Source organism: Dromiciops gliroides, chromosome 4 (genome assembly GCF_019393635.1).
Source record: "Dromiciops gliroides isolate mDroGli1 chromosome 4, mDroGli1.pri, whole genome shotgun sequence".
Lineage (NCBI taxonomy): Eukaryota > Metazoa > Chordata > Mammalia > Microbiotheria > Microbiotheriidae > Dromiciops > Dromiciops gliroides.
This window is the reverse complement of record NC_057864.1, coordinates 303851417-303871993: the sequence shown is the minus strand read 5'-3', so window position 1 is coordinate 303871993 and position 20577 is coordinate 303851417. Positions and strand designations below refer to the sequence as shown.

Here is a 20577-nt window from a genome sequence, read left to right as displayed (position 1 = left end):
GAATGAAATAGATGAAATGAAAAAAAAAAAAAACATCTATATGGAACAACAATAGAGCATCCTTGTTGTCTTGTCTGCTATTAGGGTTGACCTAAAGATGCTTTCAGCATGTGTATCCAAAATATGCTTATCTCTCTCTCTTTCTGTCTCTGTGTCTGTCTCTGTGTCTCTGTCTCTGTTATATATATATGTGCATGTGTGTGTGTGTGTGTGTATAGATATAGATATAGATAGATATACATTCATCATAGAATTACAAATCTGAATTAGAAGGGATATTTGCCACTATCTGTTTCAATCTGCTATATAACTTCCCTGATAAGTAATAATCAGTTCTCTCTTGGAATACTTCCAAAGATAGAAAATCCAAAATTTCCTGATGTAATCCATTCCACACTGGCCCTTTCATTAAAACAAGAAGAGGATAAAGGGAAGAGATAACAAGAAGGAGGAGATAATAATAAAAAGGTAAAATATGAGAAGATAGGACAAGAGAAATAAGTGAGGTTGAGGACATCAAAAGAAAGTAATAACTTTGAAGATGGCAGGATGAAACAAGGAAGCTGACTGAGCTCGACCAAATTTCACTTATTAGCAACATTAAGCATCTCAACAAATTCTGGAGCTGCAAAACCTGAAAAAAATGGCCTGAAATAATCTTCCAACTTAAGATACCCTAGAAGATCTTCAAAATATTCTGTTTCATCTAGGTAAAAGGGGAGCATAACTCAGCACAGAGAGTGTCTGGAAAAGCTAGCAAAAGGCTGTTAGTAACATCACAGATCAGAAGCTGAGGACGCAGATTCCTAGCTCTGCAAGCTAGTGACATAGAAGGCCAGTTGTGAGACCTCCAGACCCAACTCAGAAGAAAACCTACTAGTTGGGGTATCAGCTACCCAATAGGTGCAAGTAAGCTGGGCCAGTCCAATGCAGTGAGCAAGCTACAAGCTGCTGACTCCTCAGAGCAGAAAGCTAGTGACTTGGCCCCTGGCCCCCAGTAAAAGAAGTTTGGGTCGGTGTACACTATACCCCAGAAGCAGAACTCAATCTTAAAAGGAACAAAAGAAGCTAAAGTGCAATTAAAAATATGAATAAGAAACAAAAGAGAACCCTCACCTTTGACAATTACTATGGTAACAGGGAGGATCAAAACATAAACTCAGAGGAGGACAGCATTGATAAAATGCCTACATGTGAAGCCTTAAAGTCAAAGAAGAATAAGTCTCAAGACCAAAAATCCCTCTTGGAAGAGCTCAAAAAGAATTTTATAAACCAAATAAGATAGGTGGAAGAAAAATAGGGAAAAGAAATGAGAATTATGGAAGAGAAAGTCAATAGCTTGAAAAAAGAAATTCATGCCTTAAAAACACAATTGGAAAAATGGCAAAGGAGGTGTAAAAGCTGACTGGGGAACATTCTTTAAAAATCAGAATTGAGCAGAGGGAAGCTAATGACAAAACGAGACAGCAGAAGTAAAGCAGAATCAAAAAATATAAAAGTAGAAGAAAACATAAATTATTTCTTCAGAAAAACAACAGACCTGGAAAATAGATTAAGGAGCAACAATATAAGAATAATTGAACTACCTGAGGACCATGATAAAAAAAATAGTGTAGACAGCATATTACATGACATTACCAAGAACTGCCCCAATGTCTTACAATGAGAGGAAAAGTTAGTCATTGAAAGAATCCACTGATCAACTCCTGGAAGAGACCCCAAAAGGAAAACTCCAAGGATTATCATAGCTAAATTCCAGAAGTATCACATAAAGGAGAAAACATTGCAAGCAGCAGGAAAGAAACAATTTAAATATCAAGAAACAAAAATTAGAATTACACAGGACCCAGCAGCTTCAACATTAAATGATTATAGGGTTTGGAAAAGGATATTCAGGAAGGCAAAAGGGTAAATATTACAACCAAGAATGCACTACTGAAAAAAATTAAACATAATTTTTCCAGGGAAAAGATGGGCATTTGATGAAATAGGGCATTTAAAAACTTTCCTAATGAAAAGGCAAACATTGAACAAAAAATTCCATCTACAAATACAAGACTTATGAGACACATGACAAGGTAAATAGGTTAACAATGAGTTACTCAGTAAGGTTAAAATGTTTGCATCTCTACATTGGAAGAAGGTACTTGCAACTCTTGAGAATTATATCTGTATTAAGTGAGATAGGAGAACACACAGAAGATTTGTATATAAGTTGATATGTCCTGTGACATAGTAAGAGAGCCTCCGCTTCATGAGGGCATTGCACAGTTAAAGGCTTTTTCTACCAAAAGGGCTGTGGCTGCCACTGCTCTAAGGCAAGGTGGCGCTCCAGTCGCTACAGGGTCCAGCTGAGTTGAATAGTAGGCTATAGGGCGTTTGTTAGGCCCCAGTGATTGAGTCAGAACTCCAGAAGCCACCCCCCTTTGTTCATGCACAAAGAGAGTGAAAGGCTTACTATAATCTGGTAGTCCTAGGGCAGGTGCTGATAACAAGGCCTGTTTTAATTCTTTTATGGCTGAGAGATGCTGGGGATCCAATTGTAAAATGTCTGGGACAGAACTTTTTGTTAGAGCTATGATAGGTTTAGTAATTTCACCAAAAGAGGGTATCCATTGTCTACAGTACCCGGCTGCTCCCAGAATGGCTCTCAACCGCCTCTTATTAGTGGGGGCAGAGAGTTGTTGAATGGCCTGAACTCACTTAGAAGAGACAGAGTGAGTTCCAGCAGCCAAAATAAATCCTAAATATTCTACCTGGGGCAAACACCATTGTACCTTTGACTTGGAAACCTTGTGTCTTCTCTTGTGCAGCTCCAGCAGTAAGTGACGGCTATCTTCCTGACAAATTTCAGCATTAGGAGAGGCCAAAGGTAAGTCATCAACATATTGTACTAGTGTGGAGCCTTTAAAGGTAATGGAGGCCAGATCCTGCTGTAAAATTTGGGAAAATAATGTGGGACTGTCTACAAATCCCTGTGGGAGTCTAGTCCAGGTCCACTGTCTATTTTTCTAGGTAAAAGCAAATAAATATTGGAAGTCCTCATGTACTGGTATGGAGAAAAAGGCAGAGCAGAGGTTTACCACTGTGAAACATGTAGATTCATAGGGAATGGATGAAATTATGGTAGAAGGGGAAGCCACTATAGCATGTCTAGGGATAACATAATTATTAATCGCTCTAAGATCTTGCACAAAACGATAAATAGGTTTACCATCTGGCCCAGGCTTGAGTTTTTTAACTGGCAAAATGGGAGTATTGCATGGAGAGTGATGACATCGAATAATAATACCCTGGCTTTTTAAAGCCTCAATTATAGGGGTGATCCCTTCTATTGCTTCCCTAGACGATGGAGGGGGGTGGTTCCCCCCTTAACTTTAAAGGTAACAGGCATGGCAGACTTAAGGAGCCCCACCTCATGAGGGGATGAGGCCCATAAAGACTCAGGAATGTCAGAGGGGATTCTGGATACCTCCCCTGCTGTTCCTTGAGCTTCTGTAAGTAAAATTAGTAATAAATGAACAGTATCCTCTGGCAATTGTAGGGAGACAGCCCCATATGGAGCACAAGATATGGTTGCTCTAAGCTTGCAAAGGAGATCACGACCTAATAAATTTACAGGGGCATCAGGCATGAGTAAGAATGAATGTTCCACTGTTAAGGGCCCCATAGATACCATGCGAGGATTCAATTTTGCCACTCTCTGGCTCTTTCCTGAGACTCCTACTACATTCAAAAATCCTACAGGTCTACACCCAACATCTGGTTTGCTTACTAATACTGATTTAGAGGCTCCTGTGTCTAGCAGACAATTGTAATAAGTCTCCCCCACTTTTAGGGTGACATGTGGTTCTTTACTCTGGGGAGGTGAATGGACTGGTACAAGGGCATTCAAAAATCTGGATCTGGGAATATATGGCTTTCATTATCTATGTTCCATTCCTCCCCAAGACCCCGACAATCCTGTGCCCTCCTCTGAGAGGGACCTTGGTTACACTGATTCTGGTACTGCCTTTCTATATTCCTCCAAAAAGATCTATTTCTATTTTGATTTCACCTGTAATTAGAATTAGAATTTCTTCTCCAAGTCCTACATTCTCTCAATTCATGCCCCTCTTTATGACAGTAACAACACACCTTAGTGTCCTTGTTCCGGTGTTTACATGGCTGACAGGAACAACACACCTTAGTGTCCTTGTTCCTGTGTTCACATGGCTGACAGGAACAACACACCTTAGTGCCCTTGTTCTGGTGTTCACATGGCTGACTAGGAATCACCGGTGCCAGAATGCTCTGTTTAGGGTGATCTGAACCTGTCTCATGTGAGTCAAAGACATAATTTGCAAGTTCCTTAAGTCTATCAGCTGTTAAGCTCCTCCAATCTGGACATTGGGTCAGAAAATATTTGCGTACTTCTGGCAGTGAATTACAAATAAACATGTTGAGAATAATATAAGAATCTTTTGAATCAATTGGATCTAATCTGGTGTATTGCCTGGCAGTCTCACAAAGCCTATCATAAAATCTGCTTGGTCTTTCATTAGCCTCCTGAAATGTGCTCATAAATTTCATCCAGTTTTGGGGTTTTCTACAGCATAATTCCATTCCCATCAGAAGTGTTTCCCTAGCGTCTTTTAATCTTTGGAAATCCCTGTCATTATTATAATTCCACTCTGGATCCTTTAGAGGCCATTCCTCATTGGCCTTACCCTTCGCAACAAGGGCATTTCCTGCTGAGATAATATCTGTAATCTCAGTTGGGGACAGTAAAGTTTCCATAAGGCAAGTAACATCAGCCCAAGTGGGTTGATATATATTAAATATAGTCCTTAACTGCGAAACTACACCATTTGGATGTTTCTCAAAACTAGGGAAGATTGTTTTCCATGAGCTCAAGTCAGTTGCTGTAAAGGGGTGATATTTTCTAACCTGAAGTGACACTCCCTTTTTATTAAGTTCTATATCTTCCTGCAAGGGAAGTAGTTTCAGCTGATTTGATTCTAAAGACTGGCCAATATCTGTTTCTCTAACTGGGTTACATCCAGTAGGGGGAGCTATCTTAGCGTCTCCCTCGCCACGTGGTGAGGCTGGGTTACCTTCAGCAGAGGGAGCCATCTCTCTTGCCACGTGGTTCCTTCCACTTCACAACCATGATAATACCCATAATAAGAGTTATAGTCATGTTAACTACCGTGAGTATGGTATTACAATTTATTTCAACTGCAGGCATAAAATTCCTACTAATATTAAACACATTTTCAGTGGAGACAGTTATACTCATACCATTATACCAAAAAGATTTTGCTGTGTGTGTGAGGAGGAGACTGATAACACAGTGAAGGAATACTGAGTAAACTAGATGTCTAAGTTTGGACAGTATCTTACCCCAACACGCTCCAATGCAAAAAAACGACAAAACCAAAGGGAAAATGACATATTCAATCACATTTTAAACTGGACTGGCTTTTTTAAAAAAAAAAAAAAAAAAAACAAGGCTTTTAGAGGCTTAAAGTCTTTAAGGGAGATTAGGCAAAGGGAAAGTCTGGGGGGGGGGGTGTTTGGAAAATCCACCGAATTGGCTGGCTTGTGGCCAAACTAGGGAGGATGGGAGCGTCCTTAAGGTCCCTTCAGGGGTCGCCAAACTGTGAGATTTAAAATTGGATATTAGATCATAAATCTCCCCTCTTTAACCTTTCCCTTAATTTATCTCCCAGACTAGTAAATGGAAGAAGCTTCTGGTTTTCTAGTTAGAGCTTTTATTGTATGGTAGTCACAAGGTGATGTTGATTAGAAGGATAGGAAAGTAGAAATACAATACAAATCGTCTTAAGTCTAAGCTTAGTCTATATTCCGTATAAAACTCACCAAAAGCTGAAGGCCACCTTTGGGGAGAAAGAGAGACCATGTCAAGTGCGTGCTGCTGCTAACCGCGAGCCGGGCCTAGTCGAACTCTCGTCAGCATCAGCCTGTGCAGTGCAGTCAGGAGACCAGCAGAGCAGGAAAAAACACCCCACTTCCGTTCTCTCCTTGCCTTTTTAGCTCGCACCCCAGAAGTCGAGTGCGTAGCAGGCAGTCTGACATGCACAGCAGGCAAACTGGTGTGCATAGCTCATGCCATTGGTCTCCTCCCTGAAAGGGTGATCCTTAAAAACTGGCGTCTTTCAGTTATCCTAACCAACTGTTAAAAAACTTTCATTTTTTCTTACCACAAAATTAAGGCAAAAAGCATTATACTGGGAAAAGAGGAAAGGGAAGTCAGAATGGGGTAAATCACATCACATGAAGAGGCACAAAAGTCCTATTACAATAGAGGGAAAGAAGGGAGGGGTGAGCATTGTTTTGACCTTACTCTTACCTGACTTGACTCAAAGATGGAATAGCATACACAACTGGGTATAGGATTTTATGTTACTCTATAGGGAAGTAAAAGTGGAAAGGGGAAAGAAAAAGGTGGGGTGCTGAGAGAAGGGAGGGTAAAACTAGAATGGGAAAGGGGATGAGACAAAAGGGAGGTGGGGTTGATTGAAGGGAGGGTAAACTGATTTGGCCAAAACAACAACAACAACAACAACAACAACACACACACACACACACAAGTGAGAAGCAGCAGGGGGAAAGGAAAGAGAAAAATACAAACAAGGGAAAAAATAGGATGCAGGGAAATACACAGTAATCATAACTGTGAATGTGAATGGGATGAACTCTCCAATAAAATGCAAGCCAATACCAGAGTAGATTAAAAATCAGAATCCTACAATATGTTGTTGTTGTTTTTTACAAGAAATACATTTGAAACAGAGAGATACACACAGAGTAAAGGTAAAAGTTTGGAGCAAAATATATTCTGCTTCAGCTGAAGTCAAAAAAGCAGGGGTAGCAATCCTTATCTCAGACAAAGCAAAGGTAAAAACAGATCTAATTAAAAGAGATAAGGAAGGAAACTACATCTTGCTATAAGGTACCAGAGACAATGAAATAATATCAATACTAAACATGTCTGCACCAAGTGGTACAGCATCCACATTCTTAGAGAAGAAGTTAAGTGAGTTACAGGAAGAAAGAGATAGTAAAACTATATTAGTGGGGGACTTCAACCTCCCCATCTCAAAACTAGATAAATCTAACCACAAAATTAACAAGAAATAAGCTAAGGAGCTGAATATAATTTTAGAAAAATTACATATGACAGTTCTGAAAAAATGAATAGAAATAGAAAAGAATGTACCTTTTTTCAGCAGTATATGGCACCTACAGAAAAACTGACCATGTATTAGGCCATAAAAACCTCATAGTAAAATGCAGAAAGGCAGAATTAGTAAAGACATATTTTCCAGATCATGATGCAATAAAAACTATGTGTAATAAAAGGCCACGGAAAGATAAACTAAAAATACTTGGAAAATAAATAACCTCATAGAATCAATCAATAACTTCATCAAAGAGAATGACAATGAGACAACATATCAAAACTTATGGGATGCAGTCAAAGCAGTTCTTAGGGGAAATTGTATATCTCTAAATGCCTATATAGATAAAATAGAGAAGAAGGAGATGGATGAATTGAGCAGGCAACTAAAACAGCCAGAGAAAGAAAAATATTAAAAATCCCTAATTAAATACCAAATTGGAAATTCTGAAAATTAAAGTAGAGATTGATAAAATTGAAAGTGAAAAACTGTAGGGTTAATAAATAAAACTAAAAACTGGTTCTATGAGAATAAAATAGATAAAACTTTGATTAATCTGATTTTAAAAAGAAGAAAACCAAATTACCATCATCAAAAATGTATAGTGGGGGCAGCTAGGTGGCGCAGTGAATAGAGCACTGGCCCTGGAGTCAGGAGTACCTGAGTTCAAATACGGCCTCAGACACTTAACACTTACTAGCTGTGTGACCCTGGGCAAGTCACTTAACTCCAATTGCCTCACTAAAAAAAAAAAAAAATATATAGTGGACCCACTAGCAATGAAGAAAAAATCAAAGTAATAATTAGGAGCTATTTTGAACAACTATAGGCCAATCTGACAATCTAAAGAAATGGTTGAACATTTACAAAAAATATACTGCCAAGATAAACGCAAGAGGAAATAAAATACTTAAATAAGCCCATTTTAGAAAAAAGAAATTGAACAAGCCATCAATGAAATCCCTAAAAAAATTCTCCAGAGCCAGATGGGTTTACAAGTGAATTCTACCAAACATTTAAAGAACAACCAATCCCAATACTATACAGTATATTAGGGGAAATAGGTGAACAAGGAATCCTACCAAATTCCTTTTATGAGACAAATATGGGGCTGATACCAAACCAGGAAGAACAAAAACAAAGAAAGAAAATTATATATCAATCTACCTAAAGGATATTGATGCAAAAAATACTAAATAGGATATTAGCAAAGAGATTACAGCTATTTATCACTAGGATAATACACTTTGATGAGGTGGGATTTATACAAGGAATGCAGGGTTTTTTCAATATTAGAAAAACTATCAACATAATTAACCACATTAATAACACAACTAACCCAAATTATATTATTATCTCAATACATGCAGAGAAAACTTTTTACAAAATACAGGATCCATTCCTATTAAAAACATTAGAAGGCATAGGAATAAATGGAGCTTTCCTTAACATGAAAATAATATCTGTCTTAAATCATCAGCAACATTATATGCAATGGGAATTAGTTAGAGGAATTCCCAATAAGATCAGGGGTAAAACAAGGATGTCAGTTATCACCACTATTATTCAATATTGTACTTGAAATATTAGCCTTAGCAATAAGAAAAGAAAAAAAAAATTGAAGGAATTGAAATAGGCAAGAAAGACACAAAACTTTTACACTTTGCAGATGTTAGGATGATATACTTAGAAAATCCTAAAAAATTAACCAAAAAACTACTTGAAACAATTAACAACTTTAGCAAATTTGCAGGGTATAAAATAAACCCACATAAATCATTAGCACTTCTAAATATGACCAGTAATGTCCAGAAGCAAGAGATAGAAGGAAAAATCTATCTAAAATAACTGTAGACAATGTAAAATTCTTGGGAGTATACCTGCCATGGCAAACACAGGAACAATATGAACACAATTACAAAACAATTTTCATACGAATAAAATCATATTTAAACAAATTGAAAAATATAAATTGCTTATGGTTGGGCCATGCTAATATAATAAAAATGACAATACTATCTAAATCAATTTACTTATTCAGTGCTGTACCAATCAACCTACCAAAAATTATTTCATAGAACTAGAAAAAATAATAACAAAATCCATATGGAAGAACAAATATTCAAGAATATAAATGGAATGAATGCAAAAGAAGGTGGTCTAACTATACCAGATCTAAAATTATATTATGAAGCAGCTATCATCAAAACTATTTGACACTGAGTAAGAAATAGAGGGGTGGATCAGTAGAATAGGTTAGGCACACAAAATGCAGCAGTTAATGAATAGAGCAATCTCCTGTTCAATAAATCCAAAGAATCTAGCTTCAAAAAAGGCTGGGAAAACTAGAAAATATTATGGCAGAAACTAGGCATAGACCAACATCTTACACAAAAGTCAAAATTGGTATGAAATCTAGACATAAAGAGTGATACCACAGGCAAATTGGAAAAAAGAACAAATACTTATTTGTCAGAGCTATGGAAAGGGAAATAATTTATGACCAAAAATGAGATAGAGAATATTATGAAATACAAAATGGGTCATTTTGACTACATTAAATTAAGAAGGGGTTGCACAAACAAAACCAATGGAAACAGGATTAGAAGGAAATCAGAAAGCTGGGAAATGATTTTTATAGACTCTTTCTGATAGAGAACTGAACCAAATATATAAAAAATACAAGTTATTTCCCAATTGAGAAATGGTCACAGGATATGAACAGGCAGTTTTCAGATGATGAAATTAAAGCTATCTACAGCTATATAAAAATATTCTCAATGGAATAGGTTAGGCCCAGGAGACAGAATAGTAAATGACTATAGTAATATACTGTTTGATAAATCCAAAGACTCAAGCTTCTGGGATAGGAACTCAGTATGTGATAAAAATCTGCTGGGAAAACTGGAAGATAGTATGGCAGAAACTAGGCATAGACCAACATCTTACAATATATACCAAATTAAGGTGAAAATGTATACATGATTTAGACATAAACAGTGATGCCATAGGTAAATTAGGAGAGGAAGGAATAGTTTACATCTCAGATCTATATAGAGGAAAACAATTTATGTCCATGGAAGAGATAAAGAATATTATGAAATGAAAGTTTGATGACTTTGATTACATTAAATTAAAAAATGTTTTGTACAAACAGAAGCAATGTAGCAAAATAGAAGGGAAGCAGAAAGCTAGGAAATAACTTTTACAGCCAGTATTTCTGATAAAGGCCTCATTTCTAAAATATATAGGGAACTAAATCAAGTTTATAAGAATGCAAGTCATTCTCCAATTAAGAAATGGTCAAATGATATGAATGGGCAGTTTTCAGATGAAGAAATCAACGCTATCTATTGCCATATGAAAAAATGTTGTAAATTATTATTGATTAGAGCAATGCTAATTAAAACAATTCTGAGATACTAACTCACACTTATCAGATTTGCTAATATGATAAAAGAGGAAAATAATAAATGTTAGAGAAGCTGTGGAAAAATTGGAACATGACTGAATTGCTGGTGGAGATGTGAACTGATCCAAACATTCTGGATAATAATTTGGAACTATGCCCAAAGGGCTATAGGACTGTTCATACCATTTGACCCAGCAATACTACTACTAGGTTTGTATCCCAAAGATATCATAGAAGAGGGAAAAGGACCCACAAGTACAAAAATTTTTATAGCATCTCTCTTTATGTCGACAAAAAATTGGAAATTGAAGGAATGCCTATCAATTGGGGAATGTCTAAACAAGTTGTAGTATATGAATATAATGGAATATTATTGTGCTGTAAGAAACTAAGTACAGTAGGATTTCAGAGAAACCTGGGAGGACTTACATGAAATGATGCTGAGTGAGAAGAGAAGAAACAGGAGAATATTGTATACACTAACAGCAACATTGTGTGATGATCAACTGTGATAGACTTTGCTCTCCTCAGCAGTGCAATGATCTAAAACAATTTCAAAGAACTCATAATAGAAAATGGTCTCAACATCCACAAAAAAAGTATTATGGTTTCTGAATGCAGATTGAATCATACTGTTTCTACTTCCGGGATGTTTTTCCCTTCTTTTTTGAGGTTTTTCCCTTTTGTTCTAATTCTTCCTTCACAATATGACTAATAAAAAATAAGTTTAATGTGATTGTACATATATAACCTATCTAGATCAGATTGCTTTCCATCTTGGGGAAAAGGGAAGGAAAGGAGGGTGGGAGAAAAATTTGGAACTAAAAGTCCTATGAAAACATGTTGAAAATTATCCTTACATGTAACTGGAAAATAATAAAATATTTTATTAAAAAATTAAAATTAAAAAAGAAAAAATGTTCTCAATCACTACTGATTAGAGAAATGCAAATTTAAATTCCTCTGATGTACCACTGTACACTTATCCAATTGACCAATATGAGCAAAAAAAAATGATAAATTTTGGAGCCTATATGGGATAATTGGAATACTAATGCATTGTTGGTAGAGTTGTGAACCTCTCCACCCATTCTGAAGAGCGATTTGGAACCATGGCCAAAAGGCTATAAAATTTTGCATACCCCTTGACCCAGCAATGCCACTACTAGGTCTATATCCCAAAGAGATCATAAAAAATGGAAAAGGACCCACATGTACAAAAATATTTATATTATCTCTTTGTATGGTAGCAAAGAAATTGAAATTGAGGTAATGTCCATCAATTGGGAAATGGCTAAACAAGTTGTCATATATGAATATAATGGAATACTATCTTGCTCTAAGAAAAGATAAGCATATGGATTTCAGAAAAACCTGGAAAAACTTACATGAATTGATGCTGAGTGAAATGAGCAGAACCCAGAGAACATTATACACACTATTAACAATATTGTATGATGTTCAGATGTGATAAACTTAACTTTTCTAAGCAATAAAATGATTCAAGATAATGCCAAAAGACTTATGGCAGAAAATGCTCTCCATATTCAGAAAAAGAACTATGGAATCTGAATGTAAATTGAAGCATACTATTTTCACTTTTGATGCTGATTTTTTGTTTATTATTTCTTGCATTTTCTCCTTTTGTTCTGATTCTTCTCTTACAGCATGACTAAAGAGGAAATATGTTTAACATGACTTAATGTATAACCTATATCATATTGCTTGCTCTACTTGGGGGTGGGGGGGGTAAATAAGGGAGCGGGGAAGAAAATTTGAACTCAAAAATACCTTTACATGTAATTTAGAAAAAAATTAAAAATAAAAATATTTTTAAAAAGTAATCACAAAAGGAAAAAAGGGAAAATAATAACTGTGAAGAGACTCATTGCGATACTACCCAATTATTTGCATCTTTAATTATAAATGGGTATTCAAATAGATGTTTGAAAATTTATTTTCTCTTTTGAGGTTTCCATTGACATTTTTTCTTTATTATAAAATGTTCTCTAATAATGTGAACTTTTTGGCAGAGAGGTGGTTGAGAGGTGGTCTCAAGATATTTCTGAGGGGTATCATGAAAAGACTTCCTCTGGGTTCCTGGGTTGTAGAATATGAGTCAAGAGATGTAAGAAATTTTCCTCCACTGCAAAAAAAACAGTAGTATGTGAGCCATTTACAATATGTCTATAAGAAGATTAAAATCAATGGCATGTGCTGTTACAGTGTTATTTTTGTTTTCCTCTTTTCCATAATAACATTTATGTAGACTTTAAGAAGCTTGTCACAAAATGTTAACTCATTTGCTTCACACAGCAGCCTTGAGAGGTTGCTATTGAGATATAACTGGATCAATGATGGCATTCATATTTCCCTAGATCACACAGATGGTGAAAGATTCAGTACTTGGTTTTCAGACTCCAAGGTTAAGGCTCATTCCACGATATCATACACCATATTTTAACTGAGATTGCTGAATACCAAATTCTACATTGGTGGTGTTGTAAGGGTGATTGCAGATTTGGGAAGCATGCCAGGGCTTAGAGAAGCCAAAAGTTTTCATGTTCTCATATTTCACATTGACAACACTAATGATTTTCCAAGGTGGATAAAATGTTAGTTTCTCCTGTAGTATTTTTTACATTTGAAAATTACCAATTTTCATCTGAAAGAATTGCCCAAAACTTGATTGGAAAAAAGAAAAGTGCCTTCTCTGCAGTGTGATTTGTCCCTATCATATAATCGCATGTTTCTAATTTTTGGCTGGGCTTATTAGCAGGTGAAGGCTATCATAAATTTGCTAACACATTCTGGTTTTGCTTCTAGAATAGCCAACATGTGCAATAGTTCAAAAAGTGTTTACAATACTCAAGGGGACTAGGAGCCAATTAACCTTCAATTTTCCCATTCATCATCAATATCCTATATTCATAGACTGATATGATTTACCAGAATAAACCTTCTCACAATCCCCACTTTGATGTTTAATTGTGGCACAGAGGTAAACCCAGGTCTTCAATGGTTAGTCAGTGAGTGAGTGCAAACTCTAGCTACTCTATCAAGCTATAAAATTTTGTGAATGGAATGATGGGTGAACTCTGTGTCAACCAAGTATGAGCCTTCATCATTGCATGTATTTTATCAAGTGATGTTTATTTTTTTTAATTTTACCATGGCCACTAATAATGCCATTTACTGATGGATCAGGATCTTTGTCACTGCAAAGATAACCAATACAAATGAAATCTTGTCTATTGGCATATATGAAGAATTACGATGAATAGCTATCCATTGAAAGAACAGATGGTTTGATTGCTGTAGGTCCCAAAAGGTTTCTAATCTAAAAGGATTTCAAGGGATCTGAGGTCGAGTATACATTGGGCGGCAGTCAAAGAATTCACAAACACAACACACTTATGAGAAAAGTAAAACCTGTTTCCACTTAGTCCCAGTTAACAACTGATTGGTTAATGTAAAAAACATAAAGGACTCCATGTTAAAACTGTAACCTTAACTATGTGTAACACGGTTAAAATGGCCACAGGTTATGAAAAGAGCTTTTAAAACCCCTGAATTTTTAATGAAAGTTAACCATGTTGATGCCTTCCTGAAGTGAGAGATTTAAATGTTTTGAACTCTGTTATTTTTCTAAAAAAGTTTTAGGGAATACTTAGAAATAATTTCCTACAATTATTCTTTGAGCACCAAGTGGGTATTTAAACACGAATGAGACTTCAGAAGAGTTGAATGGAAAAGATAGCATAAAACATCTGAAGATAGTGGACAAACTAGACAGCTCATTTAAAAAGTATTACTTTAGACTTCTCTTTATCCATTCATGTAATTTCATCTATGTAAAAGTCTTGTATGAAGTCTCTTCCCAAAGAAACAGCTGTTCAACCTGTCTGTATCCTCACAGAAGAATCTTCAACCTGTCTTAGAAAGTTCCCTTTGTCATTGAGGGGTTTCGACTTCTCATAGTATTAAAATCTATTTGAATCAAAGGCAGGCTTGTACCCAGGTGTTCTTTTCCCTCAAGTTAACCCTATATCCAGGGGCAGGTAGCTGGTACAATGGATAAGGAACTGGCCCCGAAGTTGGGAGGTTATGAATTCAAATGTCAACTTGGACACTTACTAGCTATGTAACACTGGGCAAGTAACTTAACCCTATTTGCCTTAAACATCCAGGACCATCTCCATTAATTCTCATATATATCTTACCACTGGAAACAGATGGCTCTGAAGGAGAGAGTGAGGCTGGTGAATTTAGACAGCTCTGCCTCACTAAAATTGAATTCACTGCAAGTCATGACATCACCTCCCATTGTCATGGTTTTCTTCAAGAACAAGGGACCAACCAAAAACAAAAACAACAACAACAACAATAATCCTGTATCCAAGAATTATCTATGAGGCCTTTCAAGCTTGACTTATCTTAATAAAAGGATCATTGATTAAGACCTAGAAGGGGGAGACTTACTGTGCCAAGATGGCCCAATGAGGAAGCAACCCTCTGGATCTCTCCCAAATTTTTCCTCCAAACTGACAAAACTGCCTCTGCATCATTCCAGAAGCAGGGAATCAGCCTACCAGCCTGGCAAGAAAGGTCCATCTTACGTGGGTGGGAGAGAACTGATGTCCAGGAGCAACAACAGCAGTTTCTGGTCTCACAACAGAGGGCCTGAAGCAGGGCTCTGAGCTTGGAGCAATCCATCAGTGAGACTCCCCCCACCTGCAAACCAGCAGCTCCCTTTGCAGGTGAGCAGTCTGGGTACTATAGCAGGGAATTTCATCATGCATCCCAAAGCTAGCACAGACCACTAGGGAGGCTTTGATCCCACTGCTGACCAGTAGTGAAGCCCCATCTAAAACTGGTCAATAGTACCTTCCTGCCCCCACAACTTCCTAGCAGAGAGACTGTTTCTAGGGCAAACCAACAATAGGAGATTCCAACCCTCAGGAAATCACAACAAAATTACCCTTGCAGAGCTTGCTAGCAGAGTGACTGGTTACCCTAGCAGTACAGCAGTAGGGTGTCCCCCACCCACACTTGGGCAGATTGGAAACAAAATTACTCCTACAGAGCCTGTTAACAGAGTGGCCTTGCTAAAAGAGAAACCTACCAGTAAGGCAACACTGGGCAGATCAACAATAATATCACTCCTCCAAGGCCAGCCATAAGAAACACTTTGTTAACTTTAGCAACCAAGAAAAAGGAAGTTGCTAAGCCCTGAAGCCCAATGAGAACCATCAGTGAAAGCCAGAGACTCAGCACAAAAACGTGGGACAGTTTAGGAATAGAGTCCAACTCAAATAAAAATATCAAGGCACAAAAAAGATACAAAAATGTGCAAAACAACAAGAACAAAATGTGACTATTGGCAGTTATTATGGGGATAGAGAAAATCAAGGCATAAACAGAGGAGGACAATAGTGCTATAAATTTTCCCCTAAGCACTGCTTTGGCTGCATCCCATAGATTTTGGTATGTTGTCTCATTATTGTCATTCTCTTGGATAAAGTTATTGATTGTTTCTATGATTTCTTGTTTGGCCCATTCATTCTTTAGAATGAAATTATTTAGTTTCCAATTGATTTTCATTCTACTTTTCCCTGGCTCTTTCTTACATGTAATTTTTATTGCATCATGATCTGAGAAGGATGCATTTACTATTTCTGCCTTTCTACATTTGACTATGATGTCTTTGTGCCCTAATACATGGTCAATTTTTGAAAATGTGCCATGTACTGCTGAGAAAAAGGTATATTCCTTTCTATCCCCATTCAATTTTCTCCAGACATCTATCATGTCTAACTTTTCTAGTAATCTATTCACCTCTTTCACTTCTTTCTTATTTATTTTTTGGCTAGATTTATCTAATTCTGAGAGGGGGAGATTCAGATCCCTCACTAGTATAGTATTACTGTCTAATTCCTCTTGTAACTCATTTAACTTCTAGAGGAGGACAATAGTAACAAAATGTCTACAGGTAATGCTTCAAAGAAAAAGGCAAATTGGTCTTAGCCCCAAAAATAATTCTGGGAAGAGCATAAGAAAAGATTTTAAAAAGTAAATTAGAGATAAGAGGCTCATGCCTGGCCCAGCACTGCCACCTTTCACAGCTGACCAGCCAAAGAGTGGAGTGTATTTGCCACCACCCTCTCCAGCCTTGCACTAGGCTTGCCCCAGCCCTGAAACACCCCAGCACCTGCCATGGTGTTCTAGAGTTGGCAGTGCCTGCAGCAGCATTGGCCCTTGCAGTGGCAATGGCAGCACCTATGGTCTCTGCAGCAACAAACTCCAGCAGTGTAGCCATGGCACTTCTCAAGGCATCCAGCAGCAGCTTTGCTGTCACCCACAAAAAAGACACCTCTGACTCCTCCTCATTCCTCCAACTGATGAAAGTCCTACAACATGAACAAGATGATCTTCCTAAACAGCAACTTGTTGTGGGGGGACTTGCTGTCCCCCTGTAACCAGTCAGTTTTGGAGGCTGAGGAAAGCCTGAGTCCCTTAGATGATTACCTAGAGGAAGCCAAGCCCTTCAAATTGAATGGGCTCTCCAGCAACAAGGCTAAGACAGTCTCTTTCGATTTGCTGGCTGTGGATAGTTTGGTCAATGCCACAGACTATGGAAAGGAGGATGCCTTGTCAGGCATTGATTGTCTGGTGGGGAAAATGGATCTGAAGGAGTTTGATTTTGATGCCCTATTGGGTATAGATGACCTGGAACCTACATGCTCTGAGCTTATGACCACGTTGGAAGACTCTTGTGATCTGTTTGATCCCTTGTCCCAAAATGATAAAGAGTCCCCTTGAACAGTTAATTCAATTGGCCAGTTCCCTGAAACTCTCTTTGAACCTGATCACGTCATCCCCCCTCACCTCCCATCAGTCTTTTCCCCTTTCTCTAAGGGCCCTGACCTCCATGAGAGACCATTCTTTTTTTTTTTTTTTTTTTTTTTAGATCTAGATAGTGAAGTGAATGTCTTGGAAGGAGACAGAAAACCAGATGTTACTTATGGGATAATACCAAAGGGCATCAGAGAGGAAGAAGCCCCCTCAGATAATGAGAGTGGAAATGGAATCTGAACGAGCTCCGAGTTGTACGTGGGCTCTCCCCAGCATAGCCCCTCCACTTTGATGGGTTCTCTGAATGAGTGCCAGTTCTCTTCAGACCCCATTTATCTCTCTGCCTGTTCCAAGCCTTATGACCAGCCCCTTGAGGAAATGAAAGAGAAAAAAGTAGATAAAAAGAAAATGGAACAAAACAAGACTGCTGCTACTCATTACAGGCAAGAAAAGCTGGCAGAACAGGAGGCATTATCTGGGGAATGCAGAGAGCTAGAACAGAAGAATGAGGCTTTGAAGGAGAAGGCAGATGACCAGAGCAAAGAGATTCAGTATTTAAAGAACTTGATAGAAGAGGTCTGGAAGACCAAGGAAAAGAGGAAAAGTCCCTAAGTTGTTGGGTAGTCAGATATTTTGTGTTTGTGTGTATACAGGTGTCTTGTGCTCTCTTGTTCAATAAATTATTTTGTAGTAAAAGTGCAAAAAAAAAAGTAAATTAGAGAAGTAAAAGAAAATTTGGGGAAATAAATAAAATAATGCAAAAGAACCATGAAAAAGAAATACTAAAATTTACTGAGGAAAATAACTAACTAAGAAATGGATTTAGCCAAATGGAAAAAGAGGTACAAAAGGTAACTGAAGAAAATAATTCTTTAAAAATTTTAATTGAACAAATAGAAGCTAAAGACTCTATGAGGCACCAAGATATAATAAAACATAATGAAAAAAGTAAAAAAAAACAAAGAAGAAAATGTGAAATTTATCATTGGAAAAACAATGGACCTAGAAAATAGATCCAGGAGAGACAATATAAGAATTATTAGACTACCTGAAAGCCATGACCAAATCCAAACAATGACAACAAAAACCTGGATAATATTTTTCAAGAAATTATTAAAGAAAATTGCCCTGATATATTAGAACCATAGGGCAAAATAGAAATTGAAAGAATCCACTGATCACCACCTGAAAGAGATCCAAAATGAAAATTCCTGAAACATCACAGCCAAATTCCAAAGCTCACAGATCAAGGAAAATTTATTGCAAGCCACCAAGAAGAAACAATTCAAATACCATGGAGCTACATTCAGAATTACACATGATTTGGCAGCTTCCACATTAAAGAACCACAGGGCTTGGAATGCAGTATACGAGAAGGCAATGGAGTTAGGTTTTCAACCAAGAATAACCTACTCATCAAAATTTAATATATTCTTATAGGGGGAAAAATGGAAACTTAATGAAATAGTGGACTTTTAAGCATTTCTGATTAAAAGGCCAGAGTTGAATAAAAACTTTGACCTCCAAATACAAGACTCAAGAGATATGTAAAAAGGCAAAAAAGAGAGAAAAACTAAGAAATTCAATAATGTTAAACTGTTTATATTTTTGTATAAGATAATATTTATGTTAAGAACTTTTTTTATAAGAGTAATTACTAGAAAAATTAGTAGGAGTATACGGAGAGAGAGTATGTGGTTGCCATATTGAAGGATGATACCATAAGCACATTAAGAGTGTATGGAAGGGGCAGCTAGGTGGCCCAGTGGATAAAGTACCGGCCCTGAATTCAGGAGTACCTGAGTTCAAATCTGGCCTCAGACACTTGACACTTACTAGCTGTGTGAACCTAGGCAAGTCACTTAACCCCCATTGCCCCACAGAAACAAAACAAAACAAACAAAAAAGAGTGTATGGAATTGTTTATCTGTCAGATTTACGGGCAGAGGAAGAATTCAGGACCACAGAAGAAATAAAGAGTAAAACGAAATGTAAAATAGATAATTTTGATTGTAAAAAATCAAAAAACTTGGGAAGCCAAGAAGGTGGGGGGAAGGCAGTGACTTCCTGGAGCTCTCCCCAAGAAGCCTCCAAATGCCTTCAAACAATGCCATAAGATAATTCCTGGAGCAGCAGAACTCACAAAAGGATTGGGTGAGATAATTTTCCAGCCAGACAGCTTAGAAGTTCAGCAGGAAAGATATGTTGTGCCAGGGTGTGAGTGGGGCATAGCCCCCTACAGACCATGCCAGCATAGATCCAGCCCCTGAGGAGCCTGAGAATTGGTTATGACAGTGGCTACTTCTGGAACTCAGACCACAGATGGTGGGGGTGTTGAGCACTTGGCCAGGTGTGATCACAGGGATATCTTTGCTGATACTTATGCAGGACTGTTGTTTTTCCCAAGCTACTATCCAATATACAGTCATAAGTGGTGGCCCAGGTGAGGCACACCAGAGACTGCAGCCAAAATGGAACAGGATTCTCCTCTGGGTCAGAGGGCAAGCAGGGCTGTTTCTGCTTGCAGACAGGACCACAGGCCAGGGAAATGGTTAATGTGTTTCTCCTTAAATTGTACCACTTGGGACTCCCTGAACCTTGGGACTGTGCACACTGGAAGCAGTGCCCCACTTTAAGAAAGAGGTAAAAGTTAAGGAATAAGCTGACAAAATGAACAAACAGAAAAAAAAATGCTGACCCTAAAAAGTTTCTTTGGTGATAAGGAAGATCAAAATACAACCTCAGAAAAAGATAACAAAGTCAAAGCTCCTACATGAAAGATGCCAAGGAAAATATGATTTGGTCTCAGTTCATAGAAGTGCACAAAAAGAACTTTGAAGATAAGGTAAGAGAGGTAGAGGGGAAAATGGAAAGAAAAACTAGAGTGATCTAAGAGGGTTATTAAAAAAATAATAATTAGCTTAAAAAGCCAAATTGGTGAACTGCTTAAAGTGATACAAAAGATCTCTGAAGAAAATAATTCCTTAAAAATTAGAATTGAGCAAATGGAAGCTAATGACTTTATGAGAAATTGAGACACAATACAGCAAAATAAAAAAAATAGAGGGAAATGTGAAATATCTACTTGGGAAAACAGCTGATCTGGAAAATAGATCCAGGCAA

General features: G+C 37.3%; 1 pseudogene; it reads left to right on the top strand.

Moving 5' to 3' along the window:
- The first annotated feature begins 17016 nt into the window (after nucleotides 1-17016).
- Nucleotides 17017-18066, top strand: LOC122752660 (annotated as a pseudogene).
- The last annotated feature ends 2511 nt before the right edge of the window (nucleotides 18067-20577 follow it).